General features: G+C 37.5%; 1 long non-coding RNA gene across 2 annotated transcripts in view; it reads right to left on the bottom strand.

Annotated features, from left to right (window-relative positions):
• The window catches only part of LOC148107174 (uncharacterized), a 66129-nt gene that overhangs the window by 38751 nt on the left and 8561 nt on the right, over positions 1-18817 (bottom strand). The gene's annotated exons all lie outside the window — the stretch shown is intronic.

Below are 18817 nucleotides of genomic sequence, written 5' to 3'. Positions count from 1 at the left end.
TTCTGAAAGGCCTTGACAGCAGCAACAGATGGGACTGCAGAATGCAATTGGACATTTAACTGATCTGGTGACTTGGATATTAAAAATATTGGAAGGCCAACCACTATGAAAAATATCTTGGCTTCCTCTTTCCAAGATACTCTTGGCCACTGAATTGATGTTCCTGTGGAAGACATCTGCTTGTAGGTGATGACTTAGAAATGGAATCAATATATGGCATAAATCTTCTGCCCCCAATTCCCTACTCTGCCAGCCATTACTAGTACACGTGGGTGTTGATTTGGTAGCTGTCCCAGATTTTCAGAACAACAGAGATGGCTTCCAGCTAAAAATGGTGACTTCAGGATACATTTAACTACCCTTTATTCCATCCAAGCTTTCTTTTGAAATAGTCTATAGATATTATAAACAAGAAACATAGCAATGCCGGTAACTAGAAATGAAGGCATCTTTGTTAAATATCATAAAGATGAGACCATGAAGAAAAGGCCTATCACTCCATGTTTCTTTGAAGTCTGGAAATTAAATGAAAAGAGACCTCAGCAAAATCTGACCATAACCTTCATTGCAGTAGCAAGGGCTAGAGGTAATTGTAAGCCATTGGTGACTTTGTAAGGGGCACATTTAAGTCAGCCCCCACCTCAAGGGAATGCACTGCATGCCAGAGCCACAAAGAGTGGGAATCTTGGGGTCCTTCCAAGTATCTGATACTGAACATGGACTGCCATGTTAGAAAAAGCACAAAGAGATTGCCATTGCTCTCTCTATGTATAAAGGCAACTCTGCTAGCAAAAGAATGGGCTGCAGTCCCAGCTAAGCACAGGTTTACTTGGTCTGAAACTTCAAATACCCATGATCTCTAAAAGAACTGAAACACCAACACTGGACCAACTCAGATCTCCTTCTCCTTATTTAGTGAATAAGGGAAAACAGGAAAAGAGAACAAGTCAAAAAAGGCACCAATCTGAGTGATATTCTGAGTAATGAGATTAAATTTTCATATGAAACTTTGGAAATTCTCTGATTAGTTGCAGAGGATTTTGCCTACTGCAGACCAGAGTAAGCAGTGACTGAACAGGAAAAGCTGACATTGAAAAAGACTGGAAAAAATAGAAAACCTGACTGTCAAGTTTCAAGCAAATCAGTGAATTAGGACCCAGACCCCAAGCAATCTTTCCAGAAGTTGGAAAAAAAATGATAAAAGAAATAAAAAGGGTAAAAGAAAAGATAAGAATTGTGGAGAATAAATCCAGGAGATCTAATATGTATATAATAAAAGTGACAAACTCAGTTTAAAAGATAGAAATGTAACATTAATATACTGGAGAATCTGAAAATATTTGATAAATTAACCTGGGGCTAGGTTATAAAAAGACAGACTAACTACTACAAACTACTACAAAGACTAAAAAAGAAAATATTTTTAAAAAGTAAAATACACAAAATTACCAGATTTGCAAAATTTATATGCAAAATTTATCAGATTTGATATAGGTTGTAATTTGAAAACCCTTTGTTGAATTCTGGTGATATATCTGAAATTCACAGAGGAAAACATGATTATAAATATACATATAAAATAAATATAAATTATAAAAATTTACTTCAAAGATGGGATAAACTTGAGTATTTAATTTTTACAAAAGAAATGTAAAAACAGGGGTGCCTGGGTGGCTCAGTCGTTAAGCATCTGCCTTCGGCCCAGGTCATGATCCTGGCATTCTGGAATCAAGCCCCACATCGGGCTCCCTGCTCACTGGAAAGCCTGCTTCTCCCTCTCCCACTCCCCCTGCTTGTGTTCCCTCTCTCACTGCCTCTCTCTCTGTCAAATAAATACATAAAATCTTAAAAAAAAAAAAAAAAAAGAGCTTCAGGGCATCTGGGCTCAAAAAAAGAAAAGAAACCTAAAAACAAGTAAGGCAACTTGCCCAAAGTTATACATCTTGTAAGAGGCAGAGCATGAATTCGAAATTTCACAGCATCTTAAAAAAAACATGTAAAGCTTCCCAATTTATATTAAGAGCTCCCATAATGTTGCTAGCAAACCTGACTGAAATAGCAAACACACACACACATACCATGTAGATTATTTCCTTTAAATAGATGGAAAAAGCAAAAATAAAATACCAGAAAATCAAAAGCATACTAAAAATAAAATAATATGATTTAACAGTGTTTATTTCAGTAATGCAAGGATTATTCACTTAGAAAATATATAGTATTGTATTAATATATCAAAGAAAAAATCGTATGATAACTTTGATAGATTTGATATATCAATCAAAGGTATTTTATATAAATCAACCTCATTTTCTGATAAAAACTCTTAGCTTAGAGTTAGACTCTAAGACATTTTCTTAATACAATTAAGATTTTTTTTTTTCTCAAAAAAGCAGCCAGGACCATAGTTAAGCAAAACATATATGTACTTCCATTGAAGTATGGAATATTTAATATTGTCCTCAATAAGCAGTAAGACAAAAAAAAAAAAGAGAGAGAGAGAGAGAGAGAAAAGAAAAGAAATGTGTTCCGGGGCACCTGGGTGGCACAGCGGTTGAGCGTCTGCCTTCGGCTCAGGGCGTGATCCTGGATCCCTGGGATCGAGCCCCACATCAGGCTCCTCTGCTATGAGCCTGCTTCTTCCTCTCCCACTCCCCCTGCTTGTGTTCCCTCTCTTGCTGGCTGTCTCTAACTCTGTCAAATAAATAAATAAAATCTTAAAAAAAAAAAAAAGAAAGAAAAGAAATGTGTTCCAAAGGGATCATATATTCACAACTATTAAACCTGTACATTTTAATCCTCCCCACCTCCCGCCTTAGCTCATGTTTCTTAGAGTCTTTCACCCTTGTGAGACAAAATTCAGGGCAGAAGACAGCTGCTAAATGAGTTTTGCTAAATTCCTGGGGCTCCCAATAAACATGTCAAGAATTAATTCCCATGAATAAGAGCATAGAGTCCCTCCCATAGACTACAGAAGATACTAATGATACCATTATGGCTTAACAATGGATCTTAAATCGGGTTAAGGATAATTGACAAAAGGGAAGAAAAAGTCCACATACTTTTTTTCTTCCTGGGTTTAGGTTGGAAGATGTAGAAGAAAGAGAGAAGAGCAAGATGTGGTCAGGTGGTGCTCAGGAGTTCACCTCTCCACACTTTGTCCATTTAAAGGGATGGAGTGATGTGAACAGAGGCAACCATGAGGAGCAAGGAGCTTGTTCCCTATCACCCTACTTGGGATTCGAAGAAGCAGCTGTGCAGAAGGATGTATACCAACATCTGGCTGTCAGGTAAAACGGATTGATACAGAGCTTCTACGGTGTTTTATCAAATCTAAGTCACTTTCAAACCTAAGTAAGATGCTATTCAACCACAAGATACTTGAAAGATATAATCCAATTTCACAGATAACAGAACGTGAAAAAAAATCACGCACAAATTAGAATCAACAAAATATGAGCCTACCCCTAGGCTGTCATGTCTGGACATGTCTTAATCTCAGCAGCCTCTGCGCCTAAACCAGCACTTGGCATATAGTAGGTACTCAATAAGTGTTGAAGAAAAGGGGAGGGAGGAAGAAAGGGAGGGGGGAAGGAGGGAGGGAGGGAGGAAGGAAGGAGGGGTGGAAAGGAAGGAGGGAGGGAGGGAGGGAGACTTGACTTGTCCAGCATCGGAATACAGTCCTCAGAAATATACATTACCACCTTTCCTCTCTTTTTTTTAAATTCCAAATACTGTTTCATAGTCTCAAACACTTCTGCTCTTACCAGTTCAGACATAACACAAGTTCTTCCTCCAGGGCATCTTGCCCCATTGTCTTAAGTCATCTGAGATCCCACATCTATTCTCCTTACTTCCAATTTGGCCCTTTCTCCTGTCCAAAGCATGCCTCAAAACTTTTTTTTGCCTACACTATTCTAGAGGCCAATTATGAAAAAACAGAAGAAAACCTGACCTCAGGGAAGTCGTCTAAGAATAGACTGCACTTGGGCTGAGGCTTGAAGCATAAGGAGAATATACCAGCCAGTAACGTAGGTGAAGGCATAGCAGTCCCGCACGTGAACTCAGCATGCTATGTCAAGGACTCAGAACGCTAAAAACCTTTGATTGTCCAAAATCTACCTTTGCATATTTTTACATTATAATTTATGTTTCATGTCCATGAATGCACAATGTGTTTTCTTCTGATGGTTGGCAATAATTAAGCAAGATTTCTGAAATCAAGGTCTAGGTGATTGAAAAGGGGTATTTTTGACAGGTGATTCTCAAGTTATTTATAGCGGCAGCTGACTTGACCAACAGACGTACAAATATTCCCACTCCTGGAAAATGCCACAGTCTGTTTTTCCTCCTACTTTGCTGGCTTCTCCTTGGTTCCTTTAACTTGCAACATGTCCTCTTCCAGATTACTGAAATTTGAAGAAACCCGAGAATTCTTTCCCTAGCTCTCTTTTTTTCTTTATGGTTGATTTTTTATTTAACTTAAAAATTTTGAAAAACTGGATAAATTCAGAAGAATACATATAACATGTTTGCACGTTATGAAGCATAATAGTAAAATCAACAAGGACCAGCACTATGGTGGGGCAAGTGAGGCATTCTTTTGGGTGCAAAATTTAAGGGGCACCAAAAAACCCCTAATACTCAGGATAAATAATATATTGATGCAATATTTTAAAAATCAAAATTAATGTGAAAGAAATCCATGGCAACCCAAATATGACAATTTTAGATAAAGACATGATTTGACCCTGTACAACACTGCCTCAGTGGGCTCACCGTAATCCCAGCCTTGGTTCCAATACACTTTTATTTTTAAAAACAGGTGGCTAGCCTGAGGGCTGTGGTTTGCCACTTTTCCTTTTAATATAGCATTAAAATGTTATTTACATTGATTACTGAGTTTTGGGGTACCCCTTAGATTTGTGCCTTTCATGGTCCTGCCCATTGCCCAACTAATGAAATGGAAAATGTCCTTCAGTTTTGCTTGTTTGTAGACGTTGTAAAACTAAAATGTAAACTTTATAAAACTTGAATTCATTAACCTAAGCCATGCTTTTTTCTTCACTTAATATTATGTCTCAGAGAGCCCTCCATGCTTATAAATTAGTCATATTTATGGTTTTCCAGCATTCAATCCTTTGGTTACATCTTTATTTGTCCATGTTCCTACTAACAGATGTGTGGGTTGTTTCTACTTACTTGTTATTATAAACTTTGCTTCTGTGATCATTCCTGTACATGTCTGCTATCCACAGTCTGGGCCCCAGAGTCTACTCCTGGGAAGAGAATTGCTAAGTCACAATGCTGCAGGTTTGCAGAACTCTGCAAGTTCTGGTAGCAGAGTCGAAGAATGAATCTTGCAGACACAAAAGGGTGAAGTGATAGTTTATTAAGTGAAAGTAAGAACAGAAAGAAAGCTTTCTAGAATGAGAGAGGTCCCTGGTCACCAAATGATGTTGTTTTGGAATGTTGGTGAGGTCCGGGGTCAACGGCCGAGAAAGAATTCTTGCGACGTCTTTGGTGATTTTATTAAGGCACGGGGACAGGACCAACGGGCAGAAAGAGCTGCACTGAGGTCATGAGGGGTAGCCCATTATATACTTTGAAGTTGGGAGAGGGTTAGGGATAGTGTAAGTCTCTAAGGAATTTTGGAAGCAAGGTTTCCAGGACCTTGAGGGGGCTGGCTATTGTTAGGAAAAGTCCATATATTACTGTCTAGTAAAACCTTAGTCATGAGTCCCTTCAGATGTATATCAATGTATCATATGTTTGGGGGACGAATGTCAACATGTGTCTTGGGGTTTAGAGATAAAGGAAGCTTCCAAAGGAATTTCTATATGTTAAAGTAGACTTATAGGATCCTGGGGGTCGGCCTAAGATTGCCTTTTGCCCTTAGCAAAGTGTCAACATCCGGGCAGCTGGGTCCCCAGAGGAATGTCACTCTGTTTCAAGGACTTGTCAATGGGCTGTATTAAGGAAACGTAATAATTTTTCTTCTGTCTTTGTTTCCCACATCAACAGGGCGTATGTCAGTTGATATTTACTAGATAATGCCATATTATGATCCAAAATGCTTGTACCAACATCCAACTCCACCAACAAGAGTTTCTATTATTCCTCAGACTCAACAGAATAGAAGAACTTTTTACAACTTTTTAATCTTTTGCTAATCTAGAAGGTGTAAGTGATACCCCATTGGTGTTTTAACTTGTATTTCCATGATCAATAAGATTGAGCATGTTTTCATATACTCATTAAAGATTCATAGTTCCTCTTTCAGAATGCCTGCTCAATTTTGCCCACCTCTATATTAGAATAGAATCTAGTAGATATAATAATATATAGCAATAGAATACAATATATATGTGTATATATATGTTTTCTTGGTCCTTTAATTTTTTCAGAAATTCTGTATATACTCCAGCCATCAATCTTTTGTTTCATGAGTTCCAATGTCTTCTCTAAGTTTTCAACTTGTCTTTTTACTCTCTTTATAATAGCTTTTCACTTGCAAAAATTCTTAATTTTAATGTAGTCAAATGCATCAGTTTTATCTTTTATTATTAGTATATTTTGTTTCTTGTTTAAGAAATCATTTTCTGGGGGCGCCTGGGTGGCTCAGTCCATTAAGCATCTGCCTTCAGCTCAGGTCATGATCTCGGGGTCCTGGGATCAAGCCCCACATCAGGCTCCCTGCTCAGTGGGGAGTCTGCTTCTCCATCTCCCTCTGCAGCTCCCCCTGCTTGTGCTCTCTCTCTGTCACTCTCTTTCTCTTAAATAAATAAAAAAAATAATCTCAAAAAAAAAAAAGTCATTTCCTGCTCTGTCATAATTTTCTTTATTTTCTTCAAATAGTGTTACAGTTTTGGCTTTCACATGTAGGCCTGGAATTGATATTTTGGATATCATGTGAGGTAGGGATCCGATTTCAGTTTTTTCAACATGGGTAACTTATTGCTCCAGGAGCATTTCCTAAAAAGACATTCTTTCCCCACCAATCTACAATGCCACATCTTCCATATATCAGGTTTGATATATGTTATAGGTTAATTTCAGTTTCATTGGTTAGTTTAATCTTTGTGTCAATGCCACATAGTCTTATTTAAGATAGTTTTCAAATAAATCTTGATATCTGGTTGGTCATATCTCATCTTCTTACCTACTTCTTGTTAAAGAGTATGCTGGCTATTCGTCCCTTTTAGGACCAACTTGTCAGATTCCCCTGAAAAACTCTTTGGGGATATAATTAGTATATATTGAATCAATCTGGCAAGATCAATTCGACATTATAACATTTGTCTTCACTAGTATGAACATGGTACATCCCTCCATGTATTTAATTCTTTACTATAATGGGATGAATGATGGCCCCTAAAGGATATGTTCATAACCCCTGGAACCTATGAATATGCCCTTATTTGGAAAAAGGGGTTTTGCAGATGTAATTAAGGATCTCGAGATGCTTTCCCCCGGGGCCGTCAATCTAATGGCAAGTGTCATAAGACACCGAAGAGAAGGCCATGTGAAGGTAGGGGCAGAAATTGGTGTTACGCAGCCACAAGCCAAGGAACACCTAAAGCTATCAGAAGCTTGAAGAGATAAGGTAGGATCACCCTTTAGAAACTACAGAGGGAGTGAGGCCCTGCCAGCATCTTGGTTTTACATTTCTGCCCTACAGAACTGTGAGAGAATAAATTTCTGTTGTTCTGAGCCACCAACTTTGTGGGAATTCATTATGGCAGTCATGGGAAACTAATGTAATTTTAATAAAGTTATAATTTCTTCACAATGATCTTCCTTGTTGTATTTATTCCCAAATTTCTTATTTTTATTGCTATTATAAATGGCATCTCTTAGAATTTATGTTTGTTTGTGGCTTACTGATGGTATTCAGGAAGGCAATTAATTTTTGGATGTTGATTTTGTTTCCAAAAACTTTGTTAAAATCTTTCTTTTTAATAAACATGTGTCAACATTTTTCTGTAAACTTGTACGCAAGCAGGAAAAATTTGTTCTTTGTAGGTCAATTAAAATATTTATTCCTGGTAGGGAAATTTTCTAGGAAAAAAAAAAAGAAAGGATTCGACACAGAAAGAAAGAACAGTCTGGTTGGAGGTCACTGGCAGTCATCTGAGAGTCAACTGCATGAGTCACTAGTTACCCAGGGCAAGTCTTCATTCTATTAAAATTGATCAGAAATGGACATAAGAACTTATTAGAAATGTTAACTCTTCCAAGAAGGAGGGTGTGAATTACAGCCTGCAAAGCACTGTGGCCCAGATCATTTTTCTTTTATGATGGCATCACCAAGCAGAACTGCCAGCTTCTACTCTCCCTCATCTCCAACTTGTTCTTAACCTGTAGCCTTAATTTTAAAGCACAATTCTAAATCTAATCATGCTACTCCTAAGTGTGAGTAAAAACCTCAGTGTTTTAGAAAGAAGCCAGAATCCTTAAATGGCCCATAAGGCCCTGTAGGGCTTAGCCCCTCTCTGTAAGTCTCACCTCTCATCACTCTTGCCCTAGTGCTCTGGGCTGCAACCACACTGGCTTTCTCTTAGCTTTTGAGAATCCAAGTGCTCCTTTGCCTGTCAAGTACTCCTTTTTTTTTTTTTTTAAGAGTTTTTATTCATTTATTTGAGAGAGAGAGCGCGCGGGCGCACACGCACATGAATGGGGGAGGGGCTGAGGGAGAGGGAGAGGGAGAAGCAGACTCCCCGCTGAGCAGGGAGCCCAATGTCGGACTCAATCCCAGAACCCTGGGTTCATGACCTGAGCCGAAGGCAGATGCTTAACCAACTGAGCCACCCAGGCGCCCAACTTGTCAAGTACTTCTATAAACGATTTCCTCTACCTGAAATCCTCTTTCACCCACCTCTCTCCTGGCCAGCTTCTCCCATCTCTCATAGCTCAGCTAAAGTCATTTCCTCAGAGTCATCCCTGATCCTTCCATATAAATAATAAATTAGAATTCCCCCCACCCCTTCCTTATTGTTCCTGTTAACTCTCAGTATCTCTCCCCGTCAGCACTCATGGATTTTTTTTCTACTAATTTCTTAAACTCACTTTTAAATTTATATTCACTGAAATTCATAAATATACAGTCTTGTAATCACTACTACAAATAAGATACAGAACAATTTGATTACCACAAAAATTTCCTCATGCTATCTTTTTGTATCTTCAGTCTTTCCCCTTCCACTGAAACCCCAGCAATCACTGTAGTTTTGCCTTTACCAGAATGTCATTTAAATGTCATTTAAAAACAGTATGGTACTGGAATAAAAACAGACACATAGATCAGTGGGACAGACTAGAAGGCCCAGAAATAAACCCACACATATATGGTCAATTAATTTACAATAAAGGAGTCAAGAGTATACAATGGGAGTGGATAGTCTCTTCAAAATTAGACAGTCACACACACACAAAAATGAAACTAGACCACTATCTTATACTATACACAAAAATTACCTCAAACTGAACTAAGGACTTGAATGTAAGACCTAAAGCCGTAAAACTCCTAGAAAAAAAACATAGATGATAAACTCCTTGACACAGATCTTGGTGATGATTTTTAAAATCTGACAGCAAAAGCAAAACCAACAACAGCAAAAATAAACAAGCAGGGCGAAATCAAACTAAAAAGCTTCTGCACAGCAAAGGAAACAACCAACAAAATAAAAAGCCAACCTACTGAATAGATAAAATATTTGTAAACCAGTTATCTGTTACAGGGTTAATTTTCAAAACATAAAGAACTCATACAACTCAATAACAAAAAAACAAACAATATGATTTAAAAAGTGGGCAGAGAATCTGAATAGACATTTGTCCAAAGAAGACATACACATGGCCAACAGGTATATGAAACGATACTGTACATCATTAATCAATCAGGAAAATGCAAATCAAAACCATAATGAGATATTATTTTGCCCCTATCAGAATGGCTAGAATCAAAAAGACAAGAAATAAGTTTTAGGGAGGATACGGAGAAAAAAGATCCCTTGTGCACTGTTCATGGGAATATAAATTGGTGAGCCACTAAGGAAAACAGTATGGAAGTTTCTCAAAAAAATTAAAAATAGAACTACCATATGAACCATGAATTCTGCACCCGGGTATTTATCCAAAGAAAATGAAAATAACAACTAGAAAAGATATATGCACCCCCGTGTTCATTGCAGCATTATTTACAACAACCAAGATATGGAAACAACCTATGTGCCCATCGATGGATAAACGGTTAAAGAAATACATACTCAGCCATAAAAAAAAAAAGAATGAAATCTTGCCATTTGCAACAACGTGGATGTACCTCAAGGGCATTATGCTAAGTGAGATAAGTCAGAGAGAGAAAAACAAATTCCATTTGATTACTCTTACATGTGGAATCTAAAAATAAACAAATTAGTAAATAAATTACCAAGCTCATAGACACAGAGAACAGATTGGTGGTTCTCAGAGGAGGGGGTGGGCATGGGAGAAAGAGGTGCATAGTTTGTTTTGTTTTGTTTTTAAGTTTAAATAAATTGATGGGGCACCTGGGTGGCTCAGTGGATTAAGTATCTGACTCTCGATTTGGGCTCAGGTCATGATCTCAGGGTCCTGAGATCTAGCCTTGAGTCAAGCTCTGCGCACAGTGAGGAATCTGCTTGAGATTCTTTCTCTCTTCCTCTCCCTTTGCCCTTCCTCCCGCTCACTCTCTCTCTCTCAAGTAAATAAATAAATCTTTAAATAAATAAATAAGTTGAATATTTCTTAAGAAAACACACATATATACCATTTTATGAATAAAGTGGGTGCCTATGTAACCATCACTTAGGGAGGAAAAATTTCCTCATGCTATTTTTTCATAGTCAGTCCCTCCCCTCCCCCTCAATCCATCAACCACTATAATTTTTTACCTTTTCCACAGGGTCATTTAAATGGTACCAAAGAATATGTAGCGTTATAGATATGATTTCTTATCATTCAGCATTATGCAGCTGAAATCCATTTATGTTGGGGCGCCTGGGGGGCTTAGCTGGTGAAGCGTCTGCCTTCGGCTCTGGTCATAATCCCAGGGCCCTGGGATTGAGTCCCAAGTCAGGCTCCCTGCTCAGTGGAGAGCCTGCTTGTCCTTCTCCCTCTGTCCCTCCCCCTGGCTCCTGCTCTCTCTCTCTCTCTCACTCTCTCTATCTCAAATAAATAAATAAATAAAATCTTAAAAAAAGAAAAAGAAATCCATTTACGTTGTTTGTGCATCAATAGTACATTGTTTTTTAATGTTGAGTAGGATTCCGTTGTCTGGACGTACTGCAGTTTGTTACCATTCACCAATTGAAGGACATCTGGATTGGTTCCAGTGTGAAGCAATTATGAATAAAGTTGCTATAAACACTCATGTACAGATTTTTGTGTAAACACACATTTTCCTTTCTCTTGGATAAATACGTAGGAGTGAGATTGCTGCGTCATATGGCAAGTGTATGTTTACTTTTATAAGCAACTGCCAAACCATTTTCCTAAGACACCGCCACTTTGCATTCCCACCAGCAAAGAATGAGAATTCCAGGTGTTCTGCATCCTTGCCAGTACTTGGTATTGTCAGGTTTCTTTTTCTTTTATTTTAGCCATTTTAATAGTGTATGCTGATATCCAATTATGACAGCAGTTTGCATTTTCCTAAAGACTAATGATGGTGAACATCTTTTCATGTGCTGATTTTCCATCTGCATATTTCCTTTGGGGAAATAACTATTCAAATCCTTTGCTTCTTTCCTTTTTTTTTTTTTTAATTGGGCTGTTTGTTTTCTTATTGAGTTTTGAGAGTTCTTTGTGTTTTCTGAATACAAGTCCATGTTCCGATATGTGATTTACAAATATTTTCTCCTAGTCTATGACTTTTCATTTTACTCTTGTAACCATCCGTTGGAGAACAAAGGTTTTTAGTTTTGAATAGGAAGAAATCAGAGAGGGAGACAAACCATGAGAGACTCCGGACTCCAGGAAACAAACTGAGGGTTACAGAAGGGAGGCGGGTGGGGGGAATGGGTAGCCTGGTGATGAGTATTAAGGAGGGCACGTATTGTGATGAGCGCTGGGCGTTACATGCAACTAATGAATCTTTAAACATTACATCAAAAACTATGTACTAAAGTCCATTTAAATTTATTGTGATTACCAACCTATTTGGATTTATTTTTCCATCTTATTTCAAGCTTTCATTTTTTTTCTACCCTTGTTTCTCCCTCTCCCCTCCACCTCTCTTGTCTCTGCCTCTGTCTCTATCTCTATCTCTGTCTCTGTCTCTCTTCCTCCACCTTTCTCCTTACATTTAAACTGACTGTAGATATTTTTCTCATTCCATTTTTTCCTTTAACTGGTTTGGAAGACATATACCTTACTTCTATTCTTGTAGTCACTAGACTATAAATGGACACTTAGTTTAACTAAATACAGTCTTTACTCACCTCACATAAATATAAAGCTTTTGAAATGCTTTAACTGCAATTACCTTGCTTCTTCATATGCAATCGTGACCATATATTTGAGCTCTATCTTAATTTTAATTTCATAACTTAAGCATTATTTGTGTTTTATAACATCAATATTTGTTTATATATTCCTATAGGGTTTACCATAATCTTTACTCACTATTTTCTCTTGTGTCTCAAATCATTTTGGGGACCATTTTCCTTCTTCTTGAAGTAAATCTTTTAGAAATTCATTTGGGCAAATTTCTTGTTTGGGGTGGTAAACTCCATTTTTTCTTTTACTGCAAGTTCTTTAATCTTCATTCTTGGAACACAGTTTTTCTGCATATACATTTTCAGTTGCTGGTTATTTTATCTCCACACATGAAAGACACTCCTCCGCATCTTCTGGATTCTACTGTTCAGAAGTCAAGTGTCAGTGTCACTGCCGTCCTTTGTTTATGAAATGTGGTTTCTCTTGTGCTACTTTTAACATCTCACTTCTGTAATAGAAATCTGAAAAATCATGACTTTCATGAAACTTATCAACCATCAACTTTTGAAAGTTGCTCTTCCCACATTCTCTTATCTCTTCTTGTAACTTTTTTATATCCTTTCTATCACTTAATCTGTCACATTTTTCATATCTTTGCATTTCTATGCAGAATTCTGTTGCTTCTTTATTTCATTGTCGTTTTATTTCTTTGTTGTTCTTTGTGTTACTTTGGATTTATTTTCTACTTCACCAATTCTTACTTATGCTTGAATCGTATGCCCTTTACACTATGTTTTAAATTTTATTTATTTCCCCATTTGGACAATAAGTTCTACGAGGTCAAATATTTTTTATTATTTTGTTCAGTGCAGTAAACCCAACTGCTAGAGGAATGCCTGTTACATAACAGGTGCTCAATAAACATTTGTTGATAAACTATTACATGTTATATTATTCTTGGATATTCAGTTTGCTTTTTTTTTCCAATCTATTTGCTCAATTTGGTTGTCTTTTATTTCTTTTGTCAGGTTTTATTTCTTCCTTTTATTTTGTTAAGCAGGATTAAAAACTCCTTGTATTCTGTATCTAATAATTCCAAATTTAAATATCTTGCAATTCTAGTTCTGCATATTATTTCTGCTAGCCCTTGTTCAAAATAGCTTGTTTCCTTATGTATTTTAAGTTTGCTTTAACTCTGTGGCAATTTTTGGAGGCCTGAAATGAACTAAGTCTTCCAAGGAGCATTTGTGTTGCTTTTGCTCTGTGCCTGAGGACACCAGAGTCTTCTTTAAACTATAATCTCTAGACGTGCCTGGCTGGCTCAGTCCACGGAGTGAGTGACTCTTGATCTCAGGGCTGTGAGTTCAAGCCCCATGTTGGGTGTAGATATTACTTAAAAATAAAATCCTTTAAAAAAATAAATAAACTACAATTCTTAATGTTTAGGTTTTAGGACAACAGAGATAATATAAATTCAGCCAAATCTATGAAAGAGATTCTTAAGAGGAGGCATTTCTTTTCTTTTACCCACTTCCAGTAATACCATAGCCAACATGCAGTCTGCTTCTGAGAGGTGAGCTTTCTTTTTCTGGCTCACTCTTTATCCAAGGACATAGCTCTTCCTATACCCTGGATCTGCATAAGGTGTTACAATATAAGTGGTAAATCTACATCCTGCACTGACCCAAGGCTCTGCCTCCAATATCCCTTATGCTCCATAGCTCTAAGCCACCCACCTCCAATGGTTTTAATATATGCAAAGGATTGAGGGTTCACTTACTGTCTTGGTCTGCTCAGGCTGCCAGGACAAAATATCACAGATTAGGTTGCTTAAACAATCTATTTTCCCACAATTGTGGAGGCTGGAAGCCTAAGATTAATATTGTAGTAAATTTGGTTTCTGGTAAAAACCCTTTCCCCCTGGATGGCCTCATTCTCACTGTGTCTTCATGTGGACTTTCCTCCAATAACTGGGCGCTGGGGCAGGTAAGGGGGAATGTGAGGTCTGGCGTCTTCTTCTAAAGACACTAATCCTATCAGATCAGGGTGCCACCCTTATAACCTCATTTAACCTCAAAGTTACCAACCTTATAACCTCACAGTTCATCAAAGGTCCCATGTCCAAATACAGCCACGCTGGGGGTTAGAGCTTGAACATATGAATTTGGGGGTGGTGAGGGATACAGATATTCAGTTCATAACATTTACCTCCAGGTTCTCCTTACCTCTTTATTCCTAACCTCAGAGGATTTCCAAGAGTTTCTTAAAGGGCTCATCTGATTATTTCAAAAGGACTTTTTTTTTTATTATTGCTGAGTATTTTTAGATGTCACGTAGCAGACATGAGTTTTAGAATTTCTAGCTTTTCGTATTGCCAGAAAAAGACATCTCTTCTCTATGTATAATCTTGCAGTAGGCAATTCTATCCTATCTTATGTACATGCTTCAAATAACACATCAAATTTATATTTCCAGCTCGGAATCCTCTCCTGAGATTGAGACTCGTAGCCAGCTGCTACTTGACATCATTACTTGGAAGTTTACGGAATATTTAAAACATAACATATCCCAATCAGAACTCACAGTTTTTCTTTCAAATTTGCTCTTCCCCTCATTTTCCCATCTCAGTAAATATCACGATAACCACTGAATCGCTCAAGCCAAAAATCCTAGACATCGACCTTGATTCATCATTTTTCCTTTCTTCCCACATGCAAGGCAAGAACAAGTCCTGTCTTCCCTATTTTAAACACAGGCCCTCAATCTGTCCACTTCTTTCCACCTCCTTTTTTACCACCTTTGTGCAAGCCAGCATCATGTCTCATCTGGCCACCTCTATCGCCTCCTAGGCAGGGACCCTGCTTCTATGTTCACGCTCCTACAACGAGGCTCCACAGAGCAACTGCAGTGATCCTCACCTCACATCTCAATAACTTGAAATTCTCCATTTGCTTTCCATTGCACTTACAAGAAAAGTCTTACTACCACTTCGCAAAGCTGTAAATGCTCCAGAGATTGTCCACCTCTCTGACCTGATCATCTACATCTTCCCTGAGCTCCCCACACTACACACCCTCCACTGTCTTTCTGTTTCTCAAGTATGCTTAGTTCACTCCCACCTCAAGGGTTTTATTCTTGCTGTTCCCTCTGAAAGAACACACTTTCCTATGATTTCAGTGTCAGCTCAAATGTCATCTCCTCAGAAAGATCATCTCTAACCACTGCTGAATACTTCCCATTTGTTCCTCTGAATACACCATCAACCCATCTCTACTCTACTCTGCTCCCTAGAAAGCTGACCTTCGTGGAATAGATCAACCGGGCTTCCTTGATCTCTCTTTCCACCGGGTTGTTTTTTTTTTTTTTTTTAAGATTTTATTTACTTATTTGACAGAGAGAGAGAGAACTCACGCACAAGCAGGGGGAGCGGCAGGCAGATGGAGAGGGAGAGCAGGCTCCCTGCAGAGCAGGGAGCCTGATGTGGGGCTCGACCCCAGGATCATGATCTGAGCCGAAGGCAGATGCTTAATCGACTGAGCCACCCAGGCGCCCCCACCTTTCTTCTTTTTAAGATTTATTTATTTATTTATTTAGAGAGAGGGAGAATGGTGGGGAGGGGTAGAGGGAGATGGAGAGAGAGAATCTCAAACAGACATCCCCTGAGTGTGGAACTCAATGCAGGGCTCGATCTCACAACTCTGAGATCATGACCTGAGCCAAAATCAAGAGTCAGATGCTTAACCGACAGAGCCACCCAAGCACCCTGGCCAGTCACCTTTCCTAGAACATCTCAGAAATTTCCATCCTCAAGCTCTAAGACACCCAGCAGCCACACTCAGGGCCCCACTCCCCAAACTGCTTTCTTTGTTTACACCAAAACCTATTTCCTATAGATATCAATTAGAAAGAATCTCAAAAACAAATTCTCATTAAATGAAAGAAGATACAGATAATGTATATCAAGGAAAATATCCTCATGATTTATACCTGAGAGGTTATATCTGTAAAAATATGTTTGAGGATTGACTAATAATGTCACCTTGATTCAAGGAATTAATTGCCTAATAGTGGACCATCAGAGCCAAAGACAATTTTGTCATCAAGATATGTGAGCAAAAGGAAAATATCCAGAAGGAATGGAAGAAAAAGTAGCATTAACTGAGAGCTTATTATAGTCTAGGCAAAGTGTTAGCTAAGCACTGGGGATTTGAAAATGAGTATGCCATACTATTACTCTAAACTGGTATTACTTTTTTTTTTTTAGGATTTTACTTATTTATTTGACAGAGAGAGTGACAGAGAAGGCACAAGCAGGGGGAGCGGCAGGCAGAGGGAAAGGGAGAAGCAGGCTCCACACTGAGCAGGGAACCCAACGTGGGGCTCGAATCCCAGGACCCTGGGATCATGACCTGAGCCAAAGTCAGACGCTTAACTGACTGAGGCACCCAGGTGCCCCTGGTATTACTTTTTAAAAAAAAAAATATGTCTTTGTCCCAATAGCTCCACTTCTATAAAATTATCCTAAAGATATATTCAAACTTGAACAAATACATAATGAGAAATATCTAAATGTGTAGGAATTATTAAATAAATTATACTAAGTCCAAATGGTTGAGTAACACAGAACCTTTAAAAATATATTCTTAAGATATATTTAGTGAAAAAATAAATATTCAAAATATGAAGTTAAGTTTTCTTTTTTAAAGCAGGCTACAAATCCATAGCTATGGTATGATACAAATTATGTGTTTGTATATATGCATGAGTACATGTGCTGATAGGATATATGCATTAATAAACATACTCATTTACATTTCCCCACGCTGTGACTAAAAGTGCATATTTCGGAATAACCTTTGTCAGTAATAATCTACTTTTTCATCTTTGCCAACTGGATATGCCAAGATATAATGTTATTTTAATTTAGATTTTTAGATAGTAATAAATATTTTGCAAATCTTTGATTCAGAATTAAAGAGAATATGACAGAAAAATTACTAATGCTCTGCTGGTGGTAGGAAAACTGATAGTTACTTTCAGGGCCAATTTGAAAGTATCTATTAAAATGTTACCTGAAGACACCCTATGAGAAGCAATTCCACTTTTCAGGATCTGTCTCGGAGAAACAACTTACATAAATACCCAAGGATATATATACACACTGCAACAGTGTTTGTCAGAAAAAAACAAAAATATCCTATGACCTCATCAACCAGAGAAGGGGTAGACTATGGTTTATCACATGTTAAAAATATTATACAGCAATGAAAAATAATGAAGTAATTATAAAGATTGACAGAGACAGATTTTCAAAATATTTTTAAGTAAAATACAAGGGGAAAAATAATATACAGAGTATGATACTGTTTTTGTAAAAATGAAGCAAAAAGCAATGTTACACATATTTCAAGTTACAAGTGTATTATGACGATGCACAAAATAAAAAGGATAGTCAATAGAAAATGTGGCATACACACACACACACACACACACACACACACACAGGAATATTACTCAGCCATAAAAAAGAATGAAATCTTGCCCTTTGCAATAATATGGATGAAGTTAGAGAGTATTATGCTAAGCAAATTAGGTCAGTCAGAGAAAGACAAATACCACATAATTTCATGCATATGTGGAATTTGAGAAACAAAACAAATGAACAAAGGGGAAAAAGAGAGAGAGGTAAACCAGGAAAACAGACTTAACTACAGAGAACAAACAGATGGTTACCACATGGGAGGTGGTTGAGGGACGGGTGAAATCGGTGATTTCACAAGGAGAGCACCTGTGATGAGAACCAGGTGTTGTGCAGAAGTGTTAAATCACTATTTTGTACACCTGAAACTAATATAACACTGTATGTTTACTAACTGGAATTTAAATAGAAACTAAAAAAAAAAAAAAAAGATATCCAACATAGTGATGATGTGGTTACATTTGAGGAAGACACTGGGTTTGGTGGGAACATGGTCAAAGAAGATTTTAATATTCTCAGTATTTTTGTTTCAAGAAGAATGTGTTACTTTGGAACTACATATTCATTTAGAAATAAACATTATTTTTAAAAATCAAATTGCTTCCTGAATACACCAAATTCTGCTATAAAGATTATATGGTATTTTTTTAAATCAAAACCAACTAGTTTATATAATGAAGAGATATACGCCCACCTAGCCAGGTATATCTAAACTAATTCATATGTAGTATAGTAAACAGAAATCTTTAGCCAAAATTACAGTTAATGAGCTTAAGTGTTGACTTAGTCTCATTAATTTCATGAGTAAGGAGCTTAAGTTCCATATACGTCAGAGTGCACAAGTGAAAAAGTGTTTACTTGGACAATTTTCACTGTTTA

This window comes from Ursus americanus, chromosome 34, assembly GCF_024610735.1.
Source record: "Ursus americanus isolate L20-20 chromosome 34, mUrsAme1.1.p, whole genome shotgun sequence".
NCBI classification, from domain to species: Eukaryota; Metazoa; Chordata; class Mammalia; order Carnivora; family Ursidae; genus Ursus; species Ursus americanus.
The sequence above is the reverse complement of the archived record's forward strand: the minus strand, read 5'-3'. Positions and strand labels throughout refer to the sequence as shown.